At 34.2% G+C, this 14,782-nt stretch overlaps 1 long non-coding RNA gene across 1 annotated transcript; it reads right to left on the reverse strand.

Moving 5' to 3' along the window:
- Positions 1 to 9,060: 9,060 nt before the first annotated feature.
- Positions 9,061 to 14,055, reverse strand: LOC121413819. Its single transcript, XR_005969777.1, has 2 exons — positions 13,797 to 14,055; positions 9,061 to 9,294 (listed from the first exon to the last, which is right to left on the reverse strand). It is a non-coding gene; the product is annotated as an uncharacterized LOC121413819 (long non-coding RNA).
- Between the last annotated feature and the right edge of the window lie 727 nt (positions 14,056 to 14,782).

A 14,782-nucleotide genomic window follows, 5' to 3' on the forward strand; every position in this document is an offset into this window, starting at 1 on the left:
GATCGCTTTTTCTACTTTCGTCTTGAACGACATTGTACTTGTACTTGTTCTTGTAGATCCCGTTTCTCCGAGGTGCGGAGATCTTTGACCAGAATAGAAAAAAATGCTCACATCTCCCTCAAAACAATAATTTATTTTTAAGAGCATCTCTGAGCAAAGATTTTTTATTGTATTTTAAGGAGTATAATTTGATGGTTGTTTCATTAAAAAGTTCCCACCATTATTATAGATTATACACTGTAGATGCACATGGCATATGCATGTTTCGTGATAGGAAATGACCAAACAGTGTTGTTACAAAGTAATCACACCTACTAGAATAGTTTATATGATAAAACATGTGTTATGAAATTCTAAAGATATTTTCACCTTAGATGATCATACACAAAATGTAGGTCTGCAATTTATTTGATACTTGATATTAGCTTTAAAACTGACTGATTGTTTCTTCATGATGTGACTTTTTATCAGACACAAAAACGTATAATACTTGTCATTTTATCACTCAGCTGTTACTTTTTTCTGGATTTACCTACAAGTTGAGCAAAAAAAATTAATATATTTTTTTAACTATATTTAATATAGTTAAAAAATATATTCATTTTTTTTGCTCAACTTGTAGGTAAATCCAGAAAAAAGTAACAGCTAATTGGTCATTAAAAGGAACTATATACACAACAAAAAAATTAAGTCCCCTTAAATCGAATTGCTGTAACTTTTGAATGGAATAATTTTGAAATATGATATTTTGTAGGTGAATTTCTACACTCATTTAGCAACTCCGGGGGAAGATAAGAATGTTCAGTTGAGTAATCAAAGATTGAATTAAAATGACAAGTTTTGACAATCAGAAGAGTTCTTTTTTTGTGGGGGAAAGACAAAATTGGGCACAAGTTGTTTTTTGGTGAATTTAATGGTATTAATGCTCTTTTACTATCCTTCATTTAGCCATCTCACACAAAATTTTGATATCGTTTGTTTATGGTTCAGTGAGCACAATGTCTTTTGACGTATCATCATAGGGGTTTATGGCAGTATCCCCTACAACATGTTAAAATTTGAAAATGTTGGTGGCTTCCCCAATTACTCGACCCCTCCCCATTTTAAAAGTCTGGATTCACCACTGATTTGTCCATAAATTCAACTGATTCTGAGAAGCTGTTCAGAAAAGAATACATTTATGCAGTATAAAGAGTATTCATTCCCAAGTTTTTAAATGTGCTCGCTCAGCCATAAAAATGTGAAAAGTTGGGAAGGTGTGTGGTGATAAAACTGATGGATGATAAAAACAACAGCAATTAAGTCACATTTGAAACAGAATTTGCCCCCATTATTCACTTTATTACCCCTCAAAATGAGTCTGTGACGTTGAAAATGCCCCTTTTCCCACTTTGATGCATGCTCACTCATCCGTAAATAAATGTATCGATCCCATTTTTGCACAGAACTCTGCCCGTAGATTGATAAACATAACTGCCAAATGACATTGCAAAAGAAAGCCTTGAAAAAAGGTTCCACCGTAATGAATAAGGGATCACCTATTCTTAAACATATGCACCCATAGTGTGCACAATGTCTCTGAGAGAGGAAGTCAAAATTTCAACAAAAATGAAATGAGGGTTTGTTTCATGTTTCACAATTATTTTTCATGAAACTTCGCACATGGCTTCAGATTAATACTATCCAAAAGACGCGCACACCAAAATAATCATTCGATACGGTACACAGTGGGGCCAAGGCCTTGAAATTTCTTCTCATTTGCATAATTTTTTAATATTGTGTGCTCACTGAAGCATTAGACATCGGGATTCTTACCAAAAAAATCAAATCAAATGAACTATACAAGGAGGTTTGTGACAGATGGCAATTGCATTTTTTCTAATAACGTAAAAAAACGAGCTAATGACATTCCACGTATTCATTCAAGGGTGGATGTTTAGTTAAAGGCATCGTTCCACAGTTGGACCAACATTTTGAGAGACAGTTGTGAGGAGTGAACAGGCATCTTTGGTGGATTCAGGTTGGCGCTCCTGCCCATCGTTCCAGCATCATTAGTGATAGACTCAGAGAACTCTTTGGACATTGCGTTGTTGCCCTCAACCATGGCAAGATTTTGATGACTTGAAGGGCCGACTTTGTTATGAGGTGGATGCCTTGCACACTGATCCGGCACTGCCATTAGTAAGACGAGCTGTCCAAGATATCATTCCGGCTACCACGCTTCTTGCTTTGTTTTCAAAGGAGATGAGACATGTTGAGGGTGTGGGTCAATAACACCAGATCCATGATAAGACGTTAACTTTTCACTCATCATTTCAGAGAAATGCCTCAAGTAATACTTCATTCAAAAATTACTTTGGAAAACATATTCTATCAAGTGCACGTTTTACCCACTTTACCAAAACTTGGAGAAAGTGGTCTCTGCACCTGTTGTCTTCAACAACGATTGATTTCTGAAGACGGACAGTCAACCTGCCCGAAACGTTGAGTCTCTCTACTACTTCTACTCATCATCTCTAATCGCTGACTCAAGCCAGCAACTCCTCATCCATCCTACTACTCAAGCTGTTTCTTCAACTCATCAATCCCTTCTGGTTTACAGTCCTTTTCAGGACTACTTTTAAGAAAAAAGTACTCTGCTCTCAAATTTCCACTTTCTCGCCTATCCAATTCCTTTTCCTCTTCTTTCCACTGTTTCTCCACATGGTGTACCGTAAACCACATCAGCAATTGTACATGCCACCATACAAACCTTCAAACAACATCTGAGCGATTGATGTGGTCATGCGTGGCACAAATACGCAAAAATACTATATAGTGCGTCCCTGAATAAACGAAACCGAGATTTAACGATCATTTATCATAACTTAATCATAAATAAAATAGACAAATGACCTACCAATTTAAAGCTTAGAATCTCTTCTTTCATCTGATATTACTTAGCTTATTTCTTATTCACGCATGAGTGAGCAAAAACAATTTGAAGAAAGGATATCAAAAACTCATTTGGCGAGGGGTATCTGGGTTTCAAAAAGAAAACCACATTTCTGAAAAGTTCAATATCTGCTCTTTAATTTGGTACCTCAATTACAGAAAATGGTCAAGAAATAAAAAAGTTCTGGTCATTTGAAATAAGGCTTGTATTTCCATAATTTCATGAGATAAACTTGTTTTCACCGGTTACCCACAGAAGCTTTCGCATGGTGAACAAAAGATTTAATGCATGGCTGATCGTCAACAAAACGGAGTGTTGAGTTTGAAAGCCAGCCTGGAGAACCTCTTCATTTTATGAAATTATTGAAATTCAAGCCTTATTTCAAATGACCAGAACTTTTTTATTTCTTGACCATTTTCTGTAATTTAGGTATCAAATTAAAGAGGGGATATTGAACTTTTCAAAAATGTGGTTTTCTTTTTGAAACCCAGATACCCCCTGCCAAATGAGTTTTTGATATCCTTTCTTCAAATTGTATTTGCTCACTCATGCGTGAATGAGAAATAATCGACGTAATATCAAATAAAAGAGGAGATTCTAAGCTTTAAATTGGTAGGTCATTTGTCTATTTTATTTATGATTAAGTAATGATAAATGATCGCTAAATCTCGGTTTCGTTTTTTCTGGGACGCACTGTATAACGTCAGCCACTATAACTGATTAACCTAGACGTAAAATGTTGGTTTTATACCAGCTTGGCGTTTACCAGCAAAATGCTGTCCTGTCGAGTTCCTACGGGAGTTACCACAAACAGAAACAGAAATAGTACAAATAGGGTATCAATAGAAAGCTGATGAGTTTCTCATTTATATCCATGCAGAATAATTTCACAAAATTAAATATCCGAATATCAGCCCTCTAGATTTGGAATACCTTTTTTTCCTGAAGCGCACTGTAGAGCAGCTGCCAGGTAACTATATTGTCTCACAATTTGATGATACATGAAGTTACCTTTGAGCTTTAGTTTCGTTGCCGCGTTTTAAACATGTAATATTTGCGTAACTTAAATGGTTGACTGTGTTCGCCTGCTCGAAATACTCTTCTTGTGTTCGCAAGCTCAAAGCAAATTCTTATTCATTTAGTCTCATTATTTTTAATAGTGGAAAATCTTTACCACCTTCAAATTGTATACTGCATTTACAGTTTACTAGAGTGTCTTCTTTATTTTATGTTTTTTCATGTTTGGCAGTATGACGTCCGTTCAAAAAATGCCATAGAATGTTAGGTAATTCATATGTTCTTCCTAAGCTCCTTTATATTTATCTATTTCTTTTTTTTCTTTTATCAATTAAGGCATCTGCCAAATAGACTAATATTACTTACGACTTCTCAGGAAAATCCATTTACCTTTCTTCTTTACATAGATCATCTATCATGAATGCTTTGTTGAATATGATATCAGATAAAGTGTAAAGTGTAATTTAAAAATCAAAAGATCCAATGAGTTTTGGATTGGAAACGGATCCATTGTTCGGTTGGTTGCTATTTGCGGCCCCTCAGTTCTGGATTTGTTTAGATCCTTCATATCTTAGGTGTACTTGATGTATTTAATTCTTCCATTATTACTTTGTATCATGCTCAATTCATTTTGTTAAATGTTTAAGCATGAAAAGAGCATTACTGATGTACTACTTCATATATAATATGTATATTTTTGTGTAGATACATAGACACCCGTAGTCCCACACACACACAAAACAAAACACTTTTTAGACCACATTGTAACTTCTATATTTCCCTCAATATTACAATTGTTCAAGCATATATGTCTACATGCACTCTTCACCCCCCCCCCCCCACACCTTCCCCCACGCTTGGTCCTTACAGGTGTCACCTACCTTTTTAAATAAACTCTAAGTTAGATGAAATAGACCAAATGAATAACAGGAATGATATTCGAAATTGCAGTTATTATACCTCCCAAGAATTTATATCAGCTTTTGAATCAAATGATAACGTAATTAATCTCAGTCTTGTACGTAAATTTTAATTCAAGAGGTATCAATTTTGCTTCTATAGAAATTTTGCTTCTATAGAAACTTTTTGAATTCCCTAAACACGTTTTCATTTTCAATTATTGGTGTTTCTGAAACTTGGCTGAGTTCACATTCCCAGAAATATACAATACACCTAATTATCGCATGTTACATGTTGATAGAAGAAGAGGCAGAGGAGGAGGAGGAGGTGTGGCAATGTATATCAACTCAAAACTATAATACAAATTAAGATCAGACGTTTACATTAATGACAAAGAAACTTGACAAAGAAACTCTCTTTATTGAAGTAGAAAACAAATTTGGCAACAAATATAAAAGTAGGAACATTATACAGACCCCCTTATAACACCATCGCCAATTTTATCGATAATTTTGATGAAAAACTTGAGAACATATCACGTGAAAATAATAAGTATCTATATAATGGGTGATATGTTATATAACAAACCATCTTATAGTAAAGGTATCATAATAGCAATAATAATACAAACATATATCTCAGTTTACTTTTCTCATATGCTTTTCATCCTTGCATCAACATACCTAATAGAATAACGTCCAAGTCAGCAACATTGATCGATAATATATTTACAAATTATTTTAGCAATGATAACATAGTGGAGTTTTTACTTCTGATATTACGGATCATTCGGCAATATTTGTTATTTCTTCAGAATATGAAGTTAGTGTAAATAAAAAAAAGATTGAGAAAACATACAGGAAAGAAAAAAGAATTGGAGTGAGGTTTTGGAAGAAAATGATGCAAAATTTGCTAAAAAGCAAGAAGTGTAAAAATGAAATCAGAAATCCATGGATTACTCGAGGAATTTTACAGTCTATTAAAAACACGTAATAAACTCTATAAATCATTCATTTCTAATAGATCTGAACGTAACATTATCAAGTATAAAAAGTACCGCAATACACTCACCGGCGTAATTCGATCTTCGAAAATAAAAATTTATTCAAATGAAATAAACGCAGAAGCAAATTTAATTGCAACTTGAAATGTCATAAACAATACACAAAGGTAAACCCCATGATAAAATAAAACACTTGAAGTTGAAAATAAATTATTTACTGAACCTTTTGAAATTGCGCAAGCGTTTAAAATTTTATCGGGCATTGGTCCTGACCTGGTTTCACAAATACAAAATGATTGTAAGAATTTTACTGAGTATCTCTCCAAGCCCAACTCAAATACAATGTGTTTTATTCCAACAGATCAACATGAAATACTTAAGATAGTTGAAGCCTTAGCATCTTAAAATCTAAAGGATAAGACGGAATCAGCACAAAGCTTTTAAAGCATGTAGTATATAGCACTGTCTTTCCACTAGAACATATCTTTAATCTATCTCTCTCTACTGGTTATTGTCCCAATTCATTAAAAATGGCAAAGAGTCCCAGTTTACAAAAAAGATTATCCGACTAAAGTTAAGAAATATCGTCTTATATTACTTATACCATGACTGTCAAAAAAATTGGGGAAAATTGTATTCAAACGATTGGATTTTTTTTTTCATTAAATATAATTCTTAATCCAGCCCAATTCGGCTTTAGAAAAAAATCTCAACCGATTTTGCAATAACTAAATTACTTGATAGTGTTGTTAACTCTCCTTCAAAAAGAAGTCATATAACGATTTATTTATGGACCTAATAAAGCATTCGACACCATTGACCATAACATTTCTGTACATAAATTATATAATTACGGAATAAGTGGAGTCGCCTGGTCATGGAATTAGGGTTATCTTTCAACTCGACAACAATTCTCTATTAATGATGTTAAATCTCCGCTGTCCTTTCTTCATTGTGGAGTGCAACAAGGTTCAATTTTGGGACATCTTCTGTTCTTAATATATATCAATGATATAGTAAATTCTTCTCAAATTCTATTGGTTTATCTCATATGCTGACGACACCAGCATGTTATTATCTCACAAAAATTTAGATGAATTGATTAAATATAATAAATTTGGAATTAAAGAATTGTTTCATCGTGGTTTAATTGTAATAAGTTATCCTTAAACATAAGTCAAACTCATTTTTTTCATTTTCAATCTTCTCATTAGAATTTCGATTTTCCCCTAGACATTATAATTGACAAAGAGCCCATATATAAAGAAGAATATGTGAAATTTCTTGGCATTACAATAAACAAGCATTTATCATGGAACCGACACGTAAGCAATATATCCTCATCAATGGCCAAAGGAATTGAAATATTATAGAATTAAAGTATTTTTGGTCAGAGCATTCCCTTTTAATGATATACGATGCATTGGTACTACCATATATTAATTATTGTTAACTTATTTGGAGAAACAGTAGTAAAACTAACCTTGAACATTAACTTTTATTACAAAAGAAAGCTGTTAGGATCTCCACGAAATCAACATATCCTTTACACACTGATCTTTTTTATCGTCTAAAACGTATATATGATATACAAATAACTATTTCTATGTATAAATATCATTACAAATTGCTTTCTCTTGTATTTACCGATTTCTTTTCATATAACATGTATAATAACTTATATTCATATCCAGCAGAATATTCACTTAAACAATCCTAGAAAACTATTAGCACATAAAACTTTAAGACATCATGGGCCTTACATATGGATTACATTGCCAAATTTACTCAAACAGTTAATATTTATTCCTCCTTTCAAACAAGGGCATGAAATCATTATCATTGAATAAATATTCACAAAGTACAATGGAAAAATGTTCTTTCTCTATTTTTCATGAAACACATAATTTCAAAAACAGAAAAACCCCTAAACAAAAATCAAGATAAAATATACAATATGAGGACTAAGCGTCCACCGCCATTACGCACCTGCGCCCTTACGGTAAGATATGTAGGATGAATAATAATTATCACTGTCTTCTGGGATTGCCACCTGCAACCTTCTAAAAATCGATATGTATTAATAGAAAATGCAATTATGTTCAATGTTTAAGTCATACGTATATTATATTTCATTGTATTTTCTTTGTCAATGTGTTTATGAAAAAGTGTTGCAGAACCAATAAATGAATTGAAATTCATTTAGTTCTTATCGTTTTCATTATAGGTGTTTGGGGGGGGGCTTGAAATTTTTATATGTCTTCCACATAACTTGCAGATGGCGGCTCTTGTTCGGAATGTTCATAATCCTCACTTATAGATTTTAGTTTCTGCTTTTCATGTAACTCGACATCTGTCTCCGGCCCTATCATTTTCACATTAGGCCTAGTCCTCTTCTTTTTATACACAAAGCACAAACTTATTGTAGTTATAATAAGTCCAACAAATGCTATGGCTATAAGAGAAATATAGGTCCATTGATTCCAAGAAATTTTAGTTTCATTTGCATGTTCTGCAATACTCGTTAATTTTGGGACTAAGGTGTGCTTATTAGTTAATGATGAAGTTGTTGAGGTTTTCACATTTTTAAAGTCATATTCTAATATTTCCCTTTGTAAAATGAATTCATGGCATTCATCTGAATAACTTGCATGGTTTCTGGCGCAGCAATATGCAGACAAATTTGGGCTAACCCAAATGTCTTGGATAATGTGAGTCTCGTTTTCCATAACATCTCCCTTGACAGGTATTTCATTGCTATGAGTGTCATAACACGTAATTATGCCGCGCGGACTGCCACCTGTTGCTGAACATTTCAACATTTCCCACTTGCTTTCGTTCAAAGAATAAACCTGACATGCAACTCTACCAGGAGGAAAGTTTACATATAAAACCATTGCCTGCAGCCTCCCACTTAAGCCAAATCGACAATAGTATGTCCCGCCATCAGTTCTTTGAACCTTTTTAATTTTGAAGTGGATTATCGTGTTACGTCTGTATTCTGAATGCCATGCATGAACTTCAAAGCGATGTAGCTGACTCATGGACAGATGTTTACTCAAAAACTGACCGTCGGTGTAGAACGATTCCCCATTTCCAGTTCCTAACTCGAAAGGAGTGGGAAACTCAGATTCGTATCGAAAAGTCATGACAGCGTCCATCCCCTCAGAAAGAAATATTTCAGATGAATTTTTGATAGCGTAAGCTGTTGAAAACAGCATCAATAATATTACTACTTTCATATTTATATCTAGTCTAAACTATCTTAGATAATAAGAAACTACCAATTGCTGTGATGCAAACGTTCATTTTCTTAGATCTTCTACGCAATTCATATAGTGTCCAATTTATTCTTTATTATTTACAGGAGTCGAGGGAGGGATTTTAACGTGGCTTGATGGTCGATTATCCGCAACTCACTTGGAACGAAAGACCAAACCTGCATGTATTAATGAAAAACAAATAAAGGGAAATGCTTGTGACATGAGATGAAGAGGTAGAGACGATTAGAAAGTGAAATGTCCATAGATTTTTTTCAGCTAATAGATTCTTTAATGACACATCAAGATTTGCTGTTCGGTGGGATTACGAGCGTAAAAATTCATATAGACTCGTGTGTTAAAATGGCCCTGTTGAAAATAAAATGTTCATAAAAATAAAGTTGAGGGTCGAACGTTTACTACGAGTGGATAGGATATATATCTGGCATTCCTCAATTGACCAGAAAAGGGTACCTTGATTAGCTCATTTTAAAGGTAATCGACATTTATCATGTTTATGAAGAAATTCATCACCTGGAACAGTAAAATAGCCATAATTCTTCCGCCTGTCAAAAAGTAGTTCCAAAGTCACTGATATATCTTCCCAATTTGGGCAAAGGAATTATAGTTACCATTCCAAGAATCAGTGTAAGATTTTTAATCATATTCATATAAAATGCAATTTATGGGTAATGTGGGGGCTGCTCCCTTTTTTTCACAATCCTCTTGTTTTTGATGGATTTTCTTCAAACCTTCACCAACATATATATTTTTTTCCTGCTTTTTCTAGAACCATCTTATTGCCAGGATGAACGTCCCCTTTAATCGGCTATGAACTGAACTCGCCTTTACGTGAGGGGTAGTGAATCGCAATTCGACTGCGATCGGGCGTCCGTCGCGTGACCTTTCAAACATGTCAAACATGTCAAAGGGAGACACTAGTTTGATATATCAACTAACGTGAATTTACATTCAATATACAGTGCGCCCCACAAAAAACGAACCGAGATTTATCATGACTTAATCACAAATGCAATAGACAAATGACCTACCATTGTAAAGCTTAGAAACTCTTCTTTCCTCTGAAATTACTTAGATTAATTCTCATTCACGCTTGAGCGAGAAAAACAATCTGAAGAGGGATACAAAAAAGGTCACTTGGCGGGCTGTATCTGGGTTTCAAAAATGAAACCACATTTAAAAATAAATCAATATCTGCTCTTTAATTTGATACGTCAATTGAAGTAAATGGTCAAGAAAGGACAAAGATCTGGTTATTTGAATTAAGGCTTGAATTTAAATAATTTCATAAAATTGTAGAGCTTATACAGGCTAGTGTCGACACTCCGTTTTGTTGACGATCAGCCATGCATTAAGTCTCTTGTTAACCGTGCGACAGCTTCTGTGGGAAAACTGGTGAAAACACGTTTATTCAAAGAAATAAATGAAATACAAGCATTCTTTCGATGGAACAGAACTTTTTTACTTCTTGACCATTTTCTGTGATTAAGGTATCAAATAAAAGAGCAGATATTGACATTTTAGGTATGTGATTTTTTTCTAAACTTATATACCCCCGCTAAATGAGTTTTTGGCATTCTTTCTTCACTTTTTTTTACTCACTCATGCGTAAATGAGGAATAATCTGAATAATTTCAGAAGAAAGAGGAGATTCTAAGTTTTACTAGGGTTTTTCTGATGTATTTCTATTACTATTTGATGCATCAGTATTCATATCTCTCATGAAATAAATATTCTTATGCTTATTCATTACTTTATCAAAGAAATCAATGAAGTTAGTGACATGGGATTTAGACTGTCGATAGATTACTCCTACAATTATGTTTATGTCAGTTTTGCATGCAATTTTAATAAATAAAAATTGTACTCTTTCACATTGTTCACTAAATTATTATCTTTTGAAATGTAGTACTTCATTAACAAATAAACCAACTCCACCACCACGCCCAGAAGTTCGACTAGCATGGATGAATTCGTAGCCTTCAACGGAAAAGGGAATATCACTGGCAGAAATATTCCATGTCTCTGTTATTCCTCTTACAGAAAACTTAAGATTGATAGTGGATATAACTGTGTGTATATGTTCGAAATTCCGATACATACTTCGAAATTCCGATACATACTTCGTGAATTGAAGTGTATCAGACTGAAATTTTTAGACATGGAATTATCTACTCTTTCATTAAATTCTGAAGATAAAAAGCATTCCGATGGTTTAGATTTATAGAGACCATCATCTTTTTTCGATATATTTTAGTATGTTGTATTCAGAGATCGTAGATTCATGACGTTTTTTACTTAACCTTTGAAAAAGGGTAGAAAATGAGAGAAAAAAAGTGGCCTTTCGTTCGAATCCGAACAGGAGACATGCTTAAAATCCTCAGTAGGAGTCGGGTCAGTAATAAAAGTGCTATTTTTTGACATGGCGAAAAAATACCCCCGGTCTTTAATAGTTTGCTATTATTCAGTGCTAATGTTCTGATAGCGTCTCTTTTCCTTTGGGACAAGTTTTTTTATATTATGATTCTGGAAAAACGCATTTTAAATTAATGAATTTTAAATACAGTTATCTCGAGAAATAAGTGGACGTTGCTTTTCGAAATAAATCGCTGCGCAGAGGAAAACGTAAGCGTGTTCAGGGCCAGCATCGTTGGTAAGAAACAAGAAAACAATTTTCTTATTCATATGTTTATATGAGTTATTTATATTCTCGTGTATTATGTTACTTCTTATGAAGGAAAAAGTTTGTAAGAATATTCCTACGTGCCTTAAGTTCCATTGGTCATGTGAGTGGGGGTAGATAAGTCATATTTTCAACTTTGCTCTGGGTCCCTGCATCAATACAAGTATTCTCTTATAAAGAAATTGTAGTAGATTTAAATGAAATTATAGAAGAGTTAAATGAAATTATTGAATAATAATTACATCCAACTTCATCATAGTCAGTTCAAAGTGAGAGACTAAATCTAATGCCCCGAGTGCCATGCTATGCAGACTAATTGAAGAGGATTGATAATAGACAATAGCTAGATTGCAAAAACTCTGCTTGGTGTTGATTTACTACCAGCCCGGAGTCTATACATGTCACACAAGAGAAGCATTGAAACAACACCAGTTTGGAATAATATCGATGCTGTTTTAATACTTATTGGTGTTGTATAAACATCTATCTGGTGTTAGACCAAATCCAAACTGGCGTTGTTTAATACTTCTCTGGTGTGGACATATAACCGGTGTGTTGGCTCAGTTGGTAGAGCGTCCGTCTCACAACCAGGAGGTCGGGGGTTCAAACCCCGGCCGCGTCAGACCAAAAGATGTTAAAAGGTGGGAGTTGCTGCTACCCTGTTTGGCGTTCAGCGATTAAAGGGATAGAGCCTCGTCGATCTGGCGCTGCACAGCGGCTGCCGGGCCCACGATCAAAAGGGCAAAGCCAATTTTCGGAGTATTTCATTTCATGTCTATTTGGAACAATAAATTATGGATTTATGATTTTATATAAATTCCGAGCTGGTGGTAAATCAACACCGGAGTTTTGCAGTGTATTGGTGTGACAACACTAATGACAATATCTTTGCTGTTGTAGCGGTCCTGGCATTCTGGAGTTGAAAATGACTAAGATTTTCAAATGACTAGAGTTTCATGTATACAGCAAAAATAGTGATGTTAACCGGTGTACATAGAGGACCACATAAGTTATTTTACTCTAGTGTTAAATTGACAATGTTATGAATTCCGACAAACAAGCCTTAGAATGCCCACTTCAGGTTTTAAATATCTAGATTTTCAGCTCGCAATATTTGATAAGTGAGATGTGTATGATAATCATGATTACAATGACTACAAAAAGTGCCTCATGTGTTCAGATTCAATTCTAATAAAATCAGCAAGCGCTTGGCACACGACTATGGTGAGATATGTATACTCTTAATGGATTCCTAAGATATAGTCCTTAAAATCTCCCTGTTTGGGGTCAATATGTAAAAAATTCAGCTCGCGTTTCGCGCTCACATTGTTTAACTAGACATGTACGTACATGTATCATGATTACAATAATTTGATTATAATGTCCCTTCTTTAGGTCTGAATATCAAAACTGTTCAGCTCGCGCTTCGCGCTTGCATTATTTGATCAGTTGCTGGTGCCCTCCCCCCCCCCTCACATGCCGTGACCCAGGGTAGGTCACTGGCAGGTATCATGCCAGGGTTTCTTGTTGCAACCTCACCTGCATGGTAAAAAGAATGGAAAGCGGAATCATTAAAATCCCATCCTGATCATGATATTTATAGATTGACATGTTTTATTCATATTTTTTTTATTCATACTGATAGCAAAATACGTTGTTTTTTATGATCAAACTGGAGAATATCCACATATAATGTCCACGCAATGAATCGTTATATAGCGGTCTTTTCGTCATTTTGTCAGAAAGATAAAAAAAATCACAGTTACTGCATAGTGTCAAGTATTCCCTTTGCCCTGTTTGCGTGTTAATTATCCCAAAAGAGCTTCAAAACAAAGTATGAGTGTTGAAAAGAACATGAAAAATGATTGAAATGCAAATTGCACTAGAAAAACCGCTTTAATAAATCAACTAAAATATAAGTTTAATTTACTTTATGATGGATTTCGCTGCTAGCATCAGCGATGCCGCTTTACTTACATTCACGGTTGATTTGAGTACGGCTTTACCAGAAGGGACACGATCCTGCCATGCTTGTCCGGTGCTCTATCAGGCCTCGATATCCTATATGGAGCAGTTATGAAATTGATAAGTGCTGTGTTCGATCGACACTGAAATTTTATCGTCAGCTAGCGAAGAAGTGTAATCAAACAAACAAATTAGATGTCAGAAATTGCTTGAGTTATGAAGAAACGATGTGCAGCGGAGATATTGTTAAATTTAAAGGAAAAAGACACTATCGCCGTCTGATCACTCGCCTCGGGTAAAACGATCTACAACTTGTTCTGAAGGTCCCTAGGATTATGTGTAATGTTTTTGTTTACTGATCATTTGCGTGGAGGAATTTATGGGTGGCAATCAGAAATCTCCAGAAGATATACAAGGTCTAAAGATAATCGATAACTAGGTCCTTAAAAATGAACAAACCTGAACAAAGAGCGGGAAGAACTGGCGCGAATGTTAATGTGTTAATACTGTAGAAGTAGAATGCAAATCTATTGTAAGGTGACACAGACTAGCAATTATTTTATTTAAAATATGTTTTTTTTTTGTCACATCTTTGTATATTCACTTATTATATCTTATTTTCGGTTGTCATTGTTTGTATATTGGTGGTATAATATCATAAGACATTGTTCTTTTAAGCTTTCTCCACATTCTATTTCACTGTATTTTTTCTACTTTTAAAATTGAATGAAATAAATTGAATTGAATTAAGTTAAACTTTATACACCTGTGTACTCACATATTGCATTGAAGGTTCAGATTCTATTTATTTACTGTTTTATTGTCCGTGATGCATAAATAAATGCACCTACTTAAAGACCCAGGCCGGAGCTAAAAGTGAAATTGAAAATGGTAAATATATGACCTACATAGGACAATAATGTAATTCTTGTGCATATTCACTGCTTGATAGCTAAGTATTTTGCTTAGGATAATCTTAAACTAACAGTGTTCGACAA

The sequence above is a fragment of the Lytechinus variegatus genome, chromosome 4 (genome assembly GCF_018143015.1).
Source record: "Lytechinus variegatus isolate NC3 chromosome 4, Lvar_3.0, whole genome shotgun sequence".
In the NCBI taxonomy this organism is placed as follows: domain Eukaryota; kingdom Metazoa; phylum Echinodermata; class Echinoidea; order Temnopleuroida; family Toxopneustidae; genus Lytechinus; species Lytechinus variegatus.